Here is a 12,885-nt window from a genome sequence, read left to right as displayed (position 1 = left end):
TTTACATATGAAGAAAGTAAGACCAAGTGATATATGTGATTCAATTAATTACAAATGTCTCTTGTTCTTTTCCCTCCTCCTTCTACTTTTTCCTACTCATCTCTCCCTATCTTTATATATAGAGAACTGGGCTATGGGGGGAAGGAGGGGAAGGGCCACTCTGTTATAAATATAAGCAAAGTGTAAGGTTGGTAGAATCAAGTCACTAAAATAACTCTAACCTCTTCCTACTAATCACCTCCTTTTCCTTCCAATCAGCTCTCCTCCCACTCTACACCAACCAATCAACAATTGTACTCCCGTTGTACTCATGAAAAGAAATGACATGCTCATAATCTCATCATTTGGAAAACTAATATAATTATTCCTCAGCATACATCCATGCTAACTTGCTAAGTGGTCATCTGTTGTGTATTTGTGGTGTTTGTCACTTTTTTGATTCTTGAAAGTTTTTAACCATTTTGCTTTCCTTAGTTTGACCGCAGTGTATTTCAATTTATAGTGTTTTCTGTGGAAATGCCACTAAAACTATGCCTGACTTGATGCACCCAGGTCCAATTTTAAGAAGAAAATATATTAAAAAGCTTCAGACATTTGGAAACATATTCCTCACTTTATATTGTTGATAACATGATAATCTAATCTTGTCCTTAAATTGTCCTATTGTGAGGTAGCTGATGATTTCACCTCATCTGACTTTTTTAAGGTACTTTAATATGTTTCTGGAAGTCTGTTGATTCGATCATCATGTGTGTAGCTGTAATGTTACTTCCATTTTGCCATGTCCTACCTTGTAACTTCTGAGAGAAAGGTCAAGGTTTAAGGGCAGCTATTCATTATATCAACGTAAATTTAATCAAACACATTGATGTTGCTGACAGGTGGCAAGTAATCAATAAAAATAACTGCTCCTGACAATACCAAGCAGCTCTTTTATGACATTTTGTCCTAGCTTATCATTCTGTCATTTATAAAACAGTTTCTCCTAGGAGTAATAAATATGCATATCTCATTTTCAATGCCATTTTATTTATCAGAATTCCACTTTTTCATTCCTTTACAATCTGATTTGTGGGCTCTTTGCTTTTATTATGAAATTCCATTTGAGTCAGTATATATATATATATATATATATATATATATATATATATATATATATATAAAATATATGTGTTATATATATATATATATTATAAAGTAATTCTATTGATCAACAACAGACAACATTTGAAGAAAAGAGCAATATCAAACATATAAAATACTGCCAACTTACCTAAACTACTTCTGTTTTCAAAACAGAAATCAAAGCTACTTATTAAAGTGGTGGGAAATTTGACACTAATACACACAAAATATGATTTTATTTTATTTTTTTTTTTTTGATATGCAATATTTTTTTTTATTAAGGTATTATATGTGTACAGTCAATGAAAGAAAAATATCACATGATCTCACTCATTTATGGGTAATAAAGAACATTATAAACTTGAACAAAAAGATAGACACACAAATATGATTTGAATAAGTCAGAAATGTCATTCTATTTATAAAATGTTTCCAGTCCTATAAGCATAAATTATCTCTATGTAGAAAACAAGGAAGTGACTTCTCCATCTCTCCTTTTGGGGCAGGCATGGAAACAATAATTCTATCTTGTCTACCCATAATATATTCATAAAATAGTGATTATTAGAAATTTATAATCCAATTGTCAAGTAAATTAGTTCATGACCTTGAAAAAAAAAGGAAGAAACTCACGCACTTGGTTCACTTCCTAAGATTTGCTTAGTTTCCTGAATCTCTGAATATTCTCACCATCCCTTATGTTTATGACTGTTAGTAGCCACAAACTGTGCAAAGAGTATATGTAGATGGCTCAGTTCCAATTCATTACCACTGTTGAGAAAACAATTGAAATAATAAGCACTACTAAGGTTCTGTTGGTAAGGCCAACTTTGTAGAAGACAGCATCTATATGATTCCCCCACCCAATCACACATGCTTGTGTCCTGTAAGGCTACCTCCTCCATCTTGTATGCTTCAAGTCAGTTGTTGGTCAAGGAGACATTCTGAGGTGTATTCTAAACCAAGACAAGCCCTGAAAGGGAAACCACTAAAATCCAGATACCAAAAAGTTATTTCTAAAAATAAAAATTAAAATATGGTTCAAGCTGTGAAACTTCAAGGAAGTTGAGAGGACATTAGATGAAAATTATGGCTTTATTAGGTATTTGGCCTTTGGAATGTCATGTAAATTTTTTGGGTTTCAGTTTCCTCAACTAGAAATTATGGGTAATTTTTCTGCCATCACATATTACCTCAAAGAATGATATAATGTTTTAAATGTCTATCACAGTGCTTGTAACATAATAGCTTTCCAGCAGTTTGCAGCAGTTTTTACCTATAAATGTTGTTATTTTTGTTATCATTCTTTCTTTTCTTTTCTTAAAATATGTTTTTATTGATTTCAGAGAGGTGGAGAGAGAGAGAGAGAGAGAGAGAGAGAGAGATTAATGATGAGAGAGAATCATCGATCAGATGACTCCTGCATACCCCACACATGTGCCCTGACCAGGAATCAAACCATGTCCTGGTTCTTGGGTCAACGGTTAACCACTGAGTCATGCCAGCTGGGCTGTTTTCATTCTTGTGATTCATAATACTTTTGGTAGAATTTACTATCAAGACATACTATGTTATAATGCAGCTCCTCCATCAAAAGAGATTGCATTCTCCCATGCAGTGGGATGGGTGCTATATTCTCCCAGAAAGAAAAGGTTAACCCCAGCAACAAATTCTCATTCAAAACCTTACTCTTCAGATATATAATATTTGAAATCAGGTAGTTCCATATTCTCTGATTTGATAGACAAATTGTAAGAACATGGTTTTTCTCTTCAAGTCTTGGTTTTATATCTTAGTACTATTTATTCTTCTCTTAGAAAAAATTGCCATCTCTTTACAAACATCAAAACTGTTAGGTTCAATGCGGTATAGCAGGAATAAGAGAAACTTTATGAAATGAATAGTTAATATCAAGACATATAAAAACCTAGTTTCTTTAAGAAACTATAAGAATTTCTTTTAGGAATCATATTGAATTACTTGAAATAAGTTTTCCAAATCACTGCTTTGGATGAAATGTCAGGTATATGTTTGTAGGTAAACTATTTTTAATACTGCAAACACCATCCTATAAGGCACGGCATATGCAGTGTTTCTAGATATTAACCAATAAAGTAATTAGTTTGAATATAGATATTTAAGCTCTTAGATAATTGTGATAGGTGTTTATGGTTAGGTGCACTCTGTTTTTAAACAAAGCATGTGTAGAAGGACATATGCCTGCTTTATCTTGTTTTTAATTGTTGAAATCATCAGACACTTAAAAGTAAACCATCTTCAAAAATTGATGCTTCAAGAGTATAAGCTTTTTAAAGCAATGGGCATTCATTTCAAATGCAGGTAATATTATGTTTTAATATAAAAACAGTAGTACCATAAGGCTTAAAGATGGAAAAGAAAGCAAATAAAAATAAAAAGTATTGTTCTTATATGTATGTACACTTTAGAATAGACAAAATGAACAGCGTGACTATGTGGATATCAATCTGCTGTACCTATTCATAGAGAGGGGAGATAACTTCACAGCAAAATCTAAAAAGAAGGAAGACATGCCTTCTGTATCTCAATCAGGATTTCTTTTGCAACAATACTAGAAAATATGTCTCTTTAAGAAAGATAGGAGTAAATGCAATTTTATAACTGGTGTAGGAGATTGAAAATAATCTTTTTTTTAATGAAAGTCTCAAAGTATAGTCCATTTCTACCCAGATCAAAAAGGAACAGAACAAAGAAAAGCAAAATTAACCTTATAATAAGTTATAAACTGAGTAAAGGAATGATTTTATTAATTTGCTCAATAGTTTGTGAGAGAAAAAATAGTCTAGCATTAGTCCCACAGAATCTCGAGTTTTAGAATGGCCCTTGGAAGTTCAACTTCCACCAAACATTACCCTCAGAATATGATTATTTGACAAATAGTAATTGAAAATGTTAATTGTTAGTACAGTGGTATCATGCTGCATTTAAGGCACAGCTGCTAAGCTTTATCTGTATTTTATGGTTGAACTATTCTTCAGTATTTGATGCACCAAAAGTACAGACAACGTGTGTTTGTGTGTGTGTGTGTGTGTGTAAAACATTACATAACTTTCTTATTTTATTTTTTCACAATTTCTTAACCTATCTGGACATGGTAGACTAATTGGTTGATTAATTGATGCAAAATATTCATGTAGTGTATGGTACAATAATAATATTGAGCACCAAACAGTGGAGTTTTCAAATTAACTTCCAATTACTTGCTCTATAACTTTCATCTTCTCAGTATTCTCTCTCCTTTGTCCTTTCCCTATTTATTTCCCTTTCTGATGACCAGACTCAATTAAGAAAATAGTCTTTGAGGAGAGATTCATGTTTAATATAGAAAATGTAGTAAATGGCAGATACAGGGGTGAAGCTCAGTTTAGCTGAATCAGAGTCTTTGCTTTTATTCACACTCTTTTCCCATTTTCAGACCAACATGTCCATATGAAATTCTGATGCCTCTTAGAGATTAAATCCTAAGCTTCCAATATAATTTCATTGTTAAATCTCACTTATTTCTTCATTATACATTTCTACCTTTGCTAAATAGCCAATCAAAATTTAAATTTATAATATTCACAATTATGTCAGTATTCATAATGATATAAACAACTTATGTAATTATTACATTTAATTATATAAGTGCCCATATTTTCCTACACTTTTACTCCAATAATGTGAATAGTGACTATGAAGCATTTTTTCTAACGTTTATGACATCTAAAAATACAATCAAATTCCAAACTTGATATAATTATTATCTATGGTACATAATATAATTTTTATTTTTTTCATTGAGAATTTATGGGGAAAATATTCACATTACCGAAAATCTGCTGCACTTTTATTCCATGCCCATAGTGTTATAACTTTCCCCACTGTGCACGGGTGGCCCAGGGTAGTTAAATAACTCATCCAAGGAAATGCAAGAGCTCAGATTCCATCCAGGCCTACCTGATGCTGAACCAGTGCTCATCAATGCTTTTATTACATGCAATAACTCAAAATACTTTAGAGATTATTTCACCCTAGTTTTTTATGTCTAAATCAGATGATTTCTTTAATATTTTGCTTTTTCTAAATTCTGTCCATCAATACTTACAATTAAATAATGTTAGCAAAACTTATATTTCTTATGTTGTAAATGAGTTATTAGAAATGAGATAAAAAATAGACAGATAGAGCTAGAGAAAGAGACATAGAGAGACTGAGAGGAGATAAGAGGATTCTGACTTGAAGAAAAAGCATATGGGGCAAATTTTAAAAAGAAACTAAATATAATTTTTAGACTTACATTTGCAGGCCGAATATCAGACTGAAAATTGGCCATAGAATATATTGAGTTTTTCAATTTTGTTAGTGTAGGAATCCATTAAATCAATTATCCATCTAATTACCCAGATAGCAGCTTATCCTTAAAGAATGAAATGTGTAATGGCCAAATACATTTTGTAAGTATCCAATAATATGAAAACTATAAAGATAATTGCCAGTCTAAGTAAGAGTGCATTTTATCCATAAGAGTAATAAATCAAAGTTAAATAATTTATTAGTATAATTATCTGATAAAAAACATTTCCTAATTTAAATATTATAATTAATATATGAGGTAAAATGTTATACATATAGAGAGACAAACATACACACAAAGTTTGGGATCATTAACATATTTCAACTAACTTTTGGCTATCTCACCAAATTTATAAACCCATGATTACCCCATCAAAAAAGTTATCTTGCTAGATGAAACCATTCATTAACTCTTCAAACTTTTATTTATTACTAGTAAACAGAGTGAACATTTTTAATAAATGTGGGCACCTCTAGAACTAAGAATTTTTGTCATTTTATTATTTATGAATAGTTTAACATTCAAAGTGCTAAAATATAGGAAACTATTCAAATAGGGAAGCAGTTATAAAATGTTCCATTCAAATTTGCCATTTATCTAACCTGAGCTGGCAGGTAATTCAGATGGAAAAATGATAAATGTTTTATTCTCCTACTAGAGACCCAGTGCACGAAATCTTGCACAGGTAGGGTCCCTAGGCCTAGCCTGTGATCAAGGCCATCTTCTGCCCACTCGCTAGTCCCCAGTCCTGCCCCGCCACCACCCATTCCAGTTCCCCATGGTTCCCTGTTCGCCATGATCAGAGACTGTGGGCTGGCGGGGAGGGACCAAAAGGTGGTCAATGCACCTCATAGCGACTGGTTGATCGGTCATTCTGGTCATTATGCCATTATGGTTGCTGGCCATTTATTATATAGGATGAAGGAAAAAATGGAAGATAGAGCCTTTCAGTAATTTAGGTAATATTTTAGAGGTTAGAACTCCATTCTCACTGATTCATTCTTTTACATCTGTTGTGCCTTTTTAAGACTTGAAGACTGTTCCATATGAGAACAATCATATTCAGGAAAGTGTATTCACATGTTCTCCAAATCAGTAAGATGACAAACCTTTCTTAAATGAGAATTATTTTTCATAAACAATCACCAAATATTTAATAGCCTGTTGATTTATGTGATTAGCATTTAAATAATCCATAATTTAACATGAAATAAGTGGAAAACAATTTCATCATTCAATAAGGCAATTGTTATGATCATGGATAATGGGGTTCTATTAACTTTCATACCTTCAGGAACTACCACATTGGAGGTAGATTAGAAACTAATTACATATATTACCGTTCATCTAAAATTGGCTCATCTCAATTTCTTATTCACCTGCGAGAATAAAAGTAATAAAAGTATCTTAAAAATCTAGAAAGACTTTAAGATATTAGGTTACAGGATTTATTTAAATTGCCTAGTTCAATTTTATTATTAAAATTGCACATATCTGGCAGCTTTCTCTATGGAGCACACCTGCACCTTTCCCCAGTCCCTTCTTTCCCCAGGGCTTGCATTTTTTTGCTGTAACTTTTTTCCTGAGACTATGTCTTCTACAACTCACTTCTTCTACCTCTGTGACTCTCTAATATACTTTCTCTTATAATTTGAAAAACTAAATTTGAAATTATAAGTAAATAAATATGCACATATTTTATGTGACAAAAATAACACTTTTCTTACAACCAAAAAATATAGAGAATAATTGTGTTAAACAATCAGGTACAATAATTATAAAATGGTTTATAAAAACTTAAAAATTTGGACCCTAAAATATATTCTAAAATAAAAAATTTAGATATACTTTAAAGTGACTGTATATAGTTTGTCATCACAACATCATTATAATTTTGAAAAATTGGTAACAGCAAAGATGTCTAAAAGTGAGAAATTAGTTTAGTATATTATGATTTATCTGCAAATGAGACATTATGCAAATATTATACAATCACATTTTCAAATAATATTTTACGATATAAATAACTCAAAACATTCTATCATGTTAAAAATAACATTATAAAATACCGTGATGATCCCAACTTTGTAAAATGTGGAAAAGGAGCTCCATGAAAGCAGCTACTGTGAGCGCCGTTCACTCTCGTACCCCTTCCAGGTACATCACCTCAATCAAAGCAGGTATCAGTCATCTAAATGAATGAATAAATAGGGGACCAAAAATAAATCCACAATGGTAGAAGAGTATACTAAGCACTTTTTAAAATTAAGCAAAGTAATGTACCAATTTGCTTTTTAAGACTGTATGAAGATGATCATCTTTTTAGTGAATATAATTATTAGAGGTGAAACTCTCTTATGAAGATACTAAAATGAAAAGACTTCCATTTTGAAGCTCTACAATTATGTTCTCCTGTGAGATCATTTATACCAATAAATTGGTTGTATATCCATAGCCCTGCAACATATGTTCTTTGCAATGAAGAAAATACCAGTTTCCAGTGAACTGATTCAAATGATAAAATGATTATACACCACAGAAACATAGATGATATGTGTCTAAACCATTTATTTCCAAGGAGATATTTTAGCATCCTAGCTAATAAAGAGGGAATATGCTAATTGACCCTCAGGCCATCACAAAGATGGTGGCGCCCACAGCCAATAAGGAGGGAATATGCTAATTGACTGCCACACCCTCAAAGATGGCGGTGCCCACAGCCACAAGATGGTGGCACCCAGTCCCCTCAGCCCTGCCGAGGTGACTGCCTCTGGGGTCCCCCAGTCCCCTCAGCCCCCCAGACACACAGGGCCTGCCTGAGACACAGGTAAGCCTCGGATGGTGGCTGCCCAGGCTCCCAGGGCCGCCCGAGGCTCAGGTAACCAGGGCCGGCCGAGGCTTGTGCTGCTGGCAGTGGCAGCAGTAGAGGTGTGATGGGGCGTCGCCTTCCCCTGATCACTGGGTTGCTTCCTGCCCCTGAGGGCTCCTGGACTGTGAGAGGGGGCAGGCCGGGCTGAGGACCACCCCCTCCAGTGCATGAATTTTCATGCACTGGACCTCTAGTTAGTTTTATAATATCTGGAATGGATGTGTCTGCTAAAGAGTTAGAATACCTGTTTATGTGACTAATGAAGAAAATGGAAAGATAACTAATTTCTTCATTCAAGAGAAATGATGGAAGATTAACATTTCTTAGGCATTAATGACTTAAAATTTCAACACCCAACTTTGTTTTTAGTCTACGAGATGTTTCTTAGCATAAATATCATATATAATATACAGGTAATATGCAAATTGACCCTCACACTCTCACAATATGGCCACCTCTATGTCATCACAAGATGGCTGCCCCCACATCATCACAAGATGGTCACCACAAGATGGCCTCCCCCACGGCATCACAAGATGGCCGCCCCCACATTGTCACAAGAAGGCCAGCAGGGGAACACAGTTGGGAGCGACCAGGCCTGCAGGGGAGTGCAGTTTGGGGGGATCAGGCCTACAGGGGAGGGCAGTTGGGGGTGATCAGGCTTGCAGCAGATGGGAGTTGGGGGGGGCGATCGGGCTGGCAGGGGTGGGCAGTTGGGGGCAATTGAGCCAGCAGGGGAGCTATTAGGGGGTGATCAGGCTGGCAGGCAGAAGCAGGTTAGGGGCAATCAGGCAGGCAGGCAGGCGAGTGGTTAGGAGCCAGCAGTCCCAGATTGTGAGAGGGATGTCCGACTGCTAGTTTAGGATCGGGCCTAAAGTGGCAGTTGGACATCCCCCAAGGGGTCCCAGATTGGAGAGGGTGCAGGCTGGGCTGAGGGACACGCCCCCCAGGTGTGTGCACCAGGCCTCTAGTTTATTATATTTTCCATGACACTGTAGTTTCAGAAATCTAAAAAAATAACACTTTTTCTAGTACTTATTTATGAACTAACTGAAAAAGAGAAGTCAGACAAGTGGGGATAAAAATGTTAGTTCTGTTACTGATTCTGAAACAACAGCAACCTAATAATGCTAGGAGGACATATATATGGGGGAGCAAAACTGTTGACCAAAATTCGACTTGCTCACTATATCAAGCACTACTAGAAAGCTGCAGACCTTGTTCATAGGACTAGACCTTGATTACTGACCTTGAAGCAAGATCAAGAGCAGAGCAGAGAGACATGGAAGGCACAGAGCAAAAGGAGAGTTAAAAACTACACAATCACCAATCAGATAGTAGGGATTCCTTTCAGTAGGAATAATGAGGATATAGAAAAGTCAAGTTAGTTATAATTTCCCTCATAGAACAGGGAGAATAAATTGTTTTCCTTATGTACCTTACTAGTTTCCCATATGAAGCAAATGCAGTCATTAAGGACTGATGGAGTTTTACTATTTCCAGGCTCTTACCAGAGAAATTTTACTTTGGCTCTTGGATAAATTTTAGGGAGAAAATAGTGCTAAAATCATTGTGAGAAAAAGTTGGTTTTAGACATATCCTCAGGTCTGAAAGTAGTGATTCCTTTTTTTAAGAAGGCACTTGGAGTAAATATTGTTATATAAAATAGATGGAAAGATAATATGGATTTGAACTTACACCGAAAACATTAAATACCCAGAAGGTAATATTAATCCCAAAGTAAATTTCCTGCCCCAGTAAATTTAATAACAACACTGTTCTGGGTCACAGCATATGATTTCATTTTTATTCTTATTATTTTAAATGCTATTCTACTAATAGTCTTTCTAGCTTCACTTGCTTCCTTGTTTATCCTCTGGCTACAGATCCAGAAAAAATAAAAGAAGTACATGAAAATTCTCCCGAAGGTCTTAGTATTGCTTTTCTTTGTTAAATGAACACGTGTTTGTAACACATACAAATACTTCACTATTTGACTGCTAATTGCAATGCTTGTTGTGATGTTCTTGGAGAACAAACTGTGAAATAAATAAGAGTCAGCTTTTCTTTTCCTACTACTACTATCTTCTTTTAGTCCAATATGTAGTCTACTACAGACAGACATTGTCAGATAATATACCCATCTCTAATTTGTCATTTAATAAGTATTTATTTATGTTCCCTTTTCTTTTTCTTTTTTTTTAATATATTTTATTGATTTTTTTTACAGAGAGGAAGAGAGAGGATAGAGAGTTAGAAACATTGATCAGCTGCCTCCTGCACACCCCCTACTGGGGATGTGCCTGCAACCAAGGTACATGCCCTTGACCGGAATCGAACCTGGGACCTTTCAGTCCGCAGGCTGATGCTCTATCCACTGAGCCAAACCAGGTAGGGCTATGTTCCTTTTTCATGTTCCAGGCTTTGTGCTACAATAAAAGAAATAAGTGTAAGCTCATAGAGTTTATTGTCTATTCTACTTTATCAACAGTTATTAATTTCTGTAGAATAAAAATATTGTTAAAATACTAATATAAAGGCAACTGCATTCCTTTCATTCACACAACTGCATTCATTTTATTCCCTCACATATGCACACACATAAACACATGTATGCATATGCATTCACATGTGCCTTTGATAAACTGTTGATTTTCCATTCAATCTCTACACGCAAAGTCCTTAGACATTTTATTAGTAATAATAGAAAATTACCAACTTATTTATAATTTAAATGCATGTACTCTTCTTTAAAATAATTAATAATATACTGGTTTTAAAATCCTTTGACTAGCATCATATAGTGCAGTATCTTTCACTTTCTAATAAAATACCAATAAAATTTTAATTAAAATGGAAACATTAAAGAGTAAGATTCAAGTCAATTTATAAAAATATGCTTTTTTTATCCTCACCTGGGTATATATTTGCTTGTTTTAGTTGATTTTTAGAGAAGAAGGGAGAGAGAGAAACTTTGATGTGAGAGCAAAACATTGATCGATTGCCTCCTATACCCCCTCTAACTGGGGATTGAACCCTTAATCCAGGTATGTGCCCTGACCAAGAGTGGAACCTGCAGCCTTTGGGTGATTCTCCAACCAACCGAACCACCAGCCAGGGTGAAAATATTAATTTTTCAGTATTATAAAATTGATGCTATTGGGTTTAGAAAAGCATGTCTAAGGTTTGCTTCTATGAAATATTATGAGGTGTTTTTTTTTTTTCCATCAAAAAGCTTCTCTTGAAAAAAATCTGAAGTTTTGTCATATCTCCCTACCCCAAAACTATAAAAAATATGACAACCCTTTCTTTAAATGGAAAACAATTCTTCTTGGAGTGTTCAGATTATTGCTACACCATCTTCCCATATTCAGAGAAACAATGAATTAAGATGGGTGGGGGAGAGGAAGAACAACCCTCAGGCTCCTTTCATTCCTTATTCAATATAAACTCCTCTTCAAGTTTCCATGAACTACTGTTTATAATTCCTCTCTCCACTACCAGTAATGATGTGTGGTGTGTGTGTGTGTGTGTGTGCGGGGAGGGGGGGGGGGGGGGGGAGATATAGTTATTATTGTGAAAGGTTCTGTTCTCAGTATCCATGTTTTGATAACTTAGCCCTCCTATAATTCTGGAGATACAGCTTACCACTAGGCAATTTCCTGTGCCTGAAATGGAGAAACAAGGCTGGCTGCCTTCTCTTTCCCAACTCAGGATGAAACGTAGACAGTATAGCTTCACCCTTTTTCTCTTCCTACACCCATCTTCTTTGCTTTTTGCTTACCTGGGCACTTAAAATCTATGTGGTTTCCAAGATCTGGATGTAAGGTAATATGAGTAATTCTTCTTCCACATGTCCTTCCATATTTACAGTATTTTTAAAGAGACTCCTGTGTTTGCTTCTTATACAAATAAAACTAGTAGTTATATTTTGTATTTAGATTGTGATCAAGTGACCTTTATGGTGCCCTCCACTTATAAGATCCATTGATGGCATAATTTAATATGCCTTATGCCTCTAGCAATCAATAGGAAAAGGGAGGCTGACAATTAAATATAGGGTGTCCCTAAAACATGTATACACAGTTTATCACCTGATTACTCACGTAATTTTCACTCCTTTTCAGATTTAACTAATTTGAAATAATGGTTGATGCCAGACTGAGCTTTGAACAAAGAAAATTTATCCTAAGGTGCCACTAAACTTTTTTATGGGGATACATAAAAGATAAAGTTTACGGTACAAAACAGCAACAGTCGATGAATTGAAAGCATACAAATACTGAACAAAATGATTCTTGATGTTTGCAATTCCATTGTTTGGCGTTATCAGCAGTACCTGGACCAGAACAGTCATCAGTTTGTAAAAAGGCATTGAAAAAACTTATTCATTTCTGTAGATTCTTTTCAATTTTGAAAAAGAATTGTAAGTTAATAAACATTGACTTTATAATAATTTAAATTGTATATACAAATTTTGGGGACACCCTATATTATTGCCTAGAAAGAGTGGCTT

The sequence above is a fragment of the Eptesicus fuscus genome, chromosome 15, assembly GCF_027574615.1.
Source record: "Eptesicus fuscus isolate TK198812 chromosome 15, DD_ASM_mEF_20220401, whole genome shotgun sequence".
NCBI classification, from domain to species: domain Eukaryota; kingdom Metazoa; phylum Chordata; class Mammalia; order Chiroptera; family Vespertilionidae; genus Eptesicus; species Eptesicus fuscus.
Note: the sequence above shows the minus strand (reverse complement) of the source record.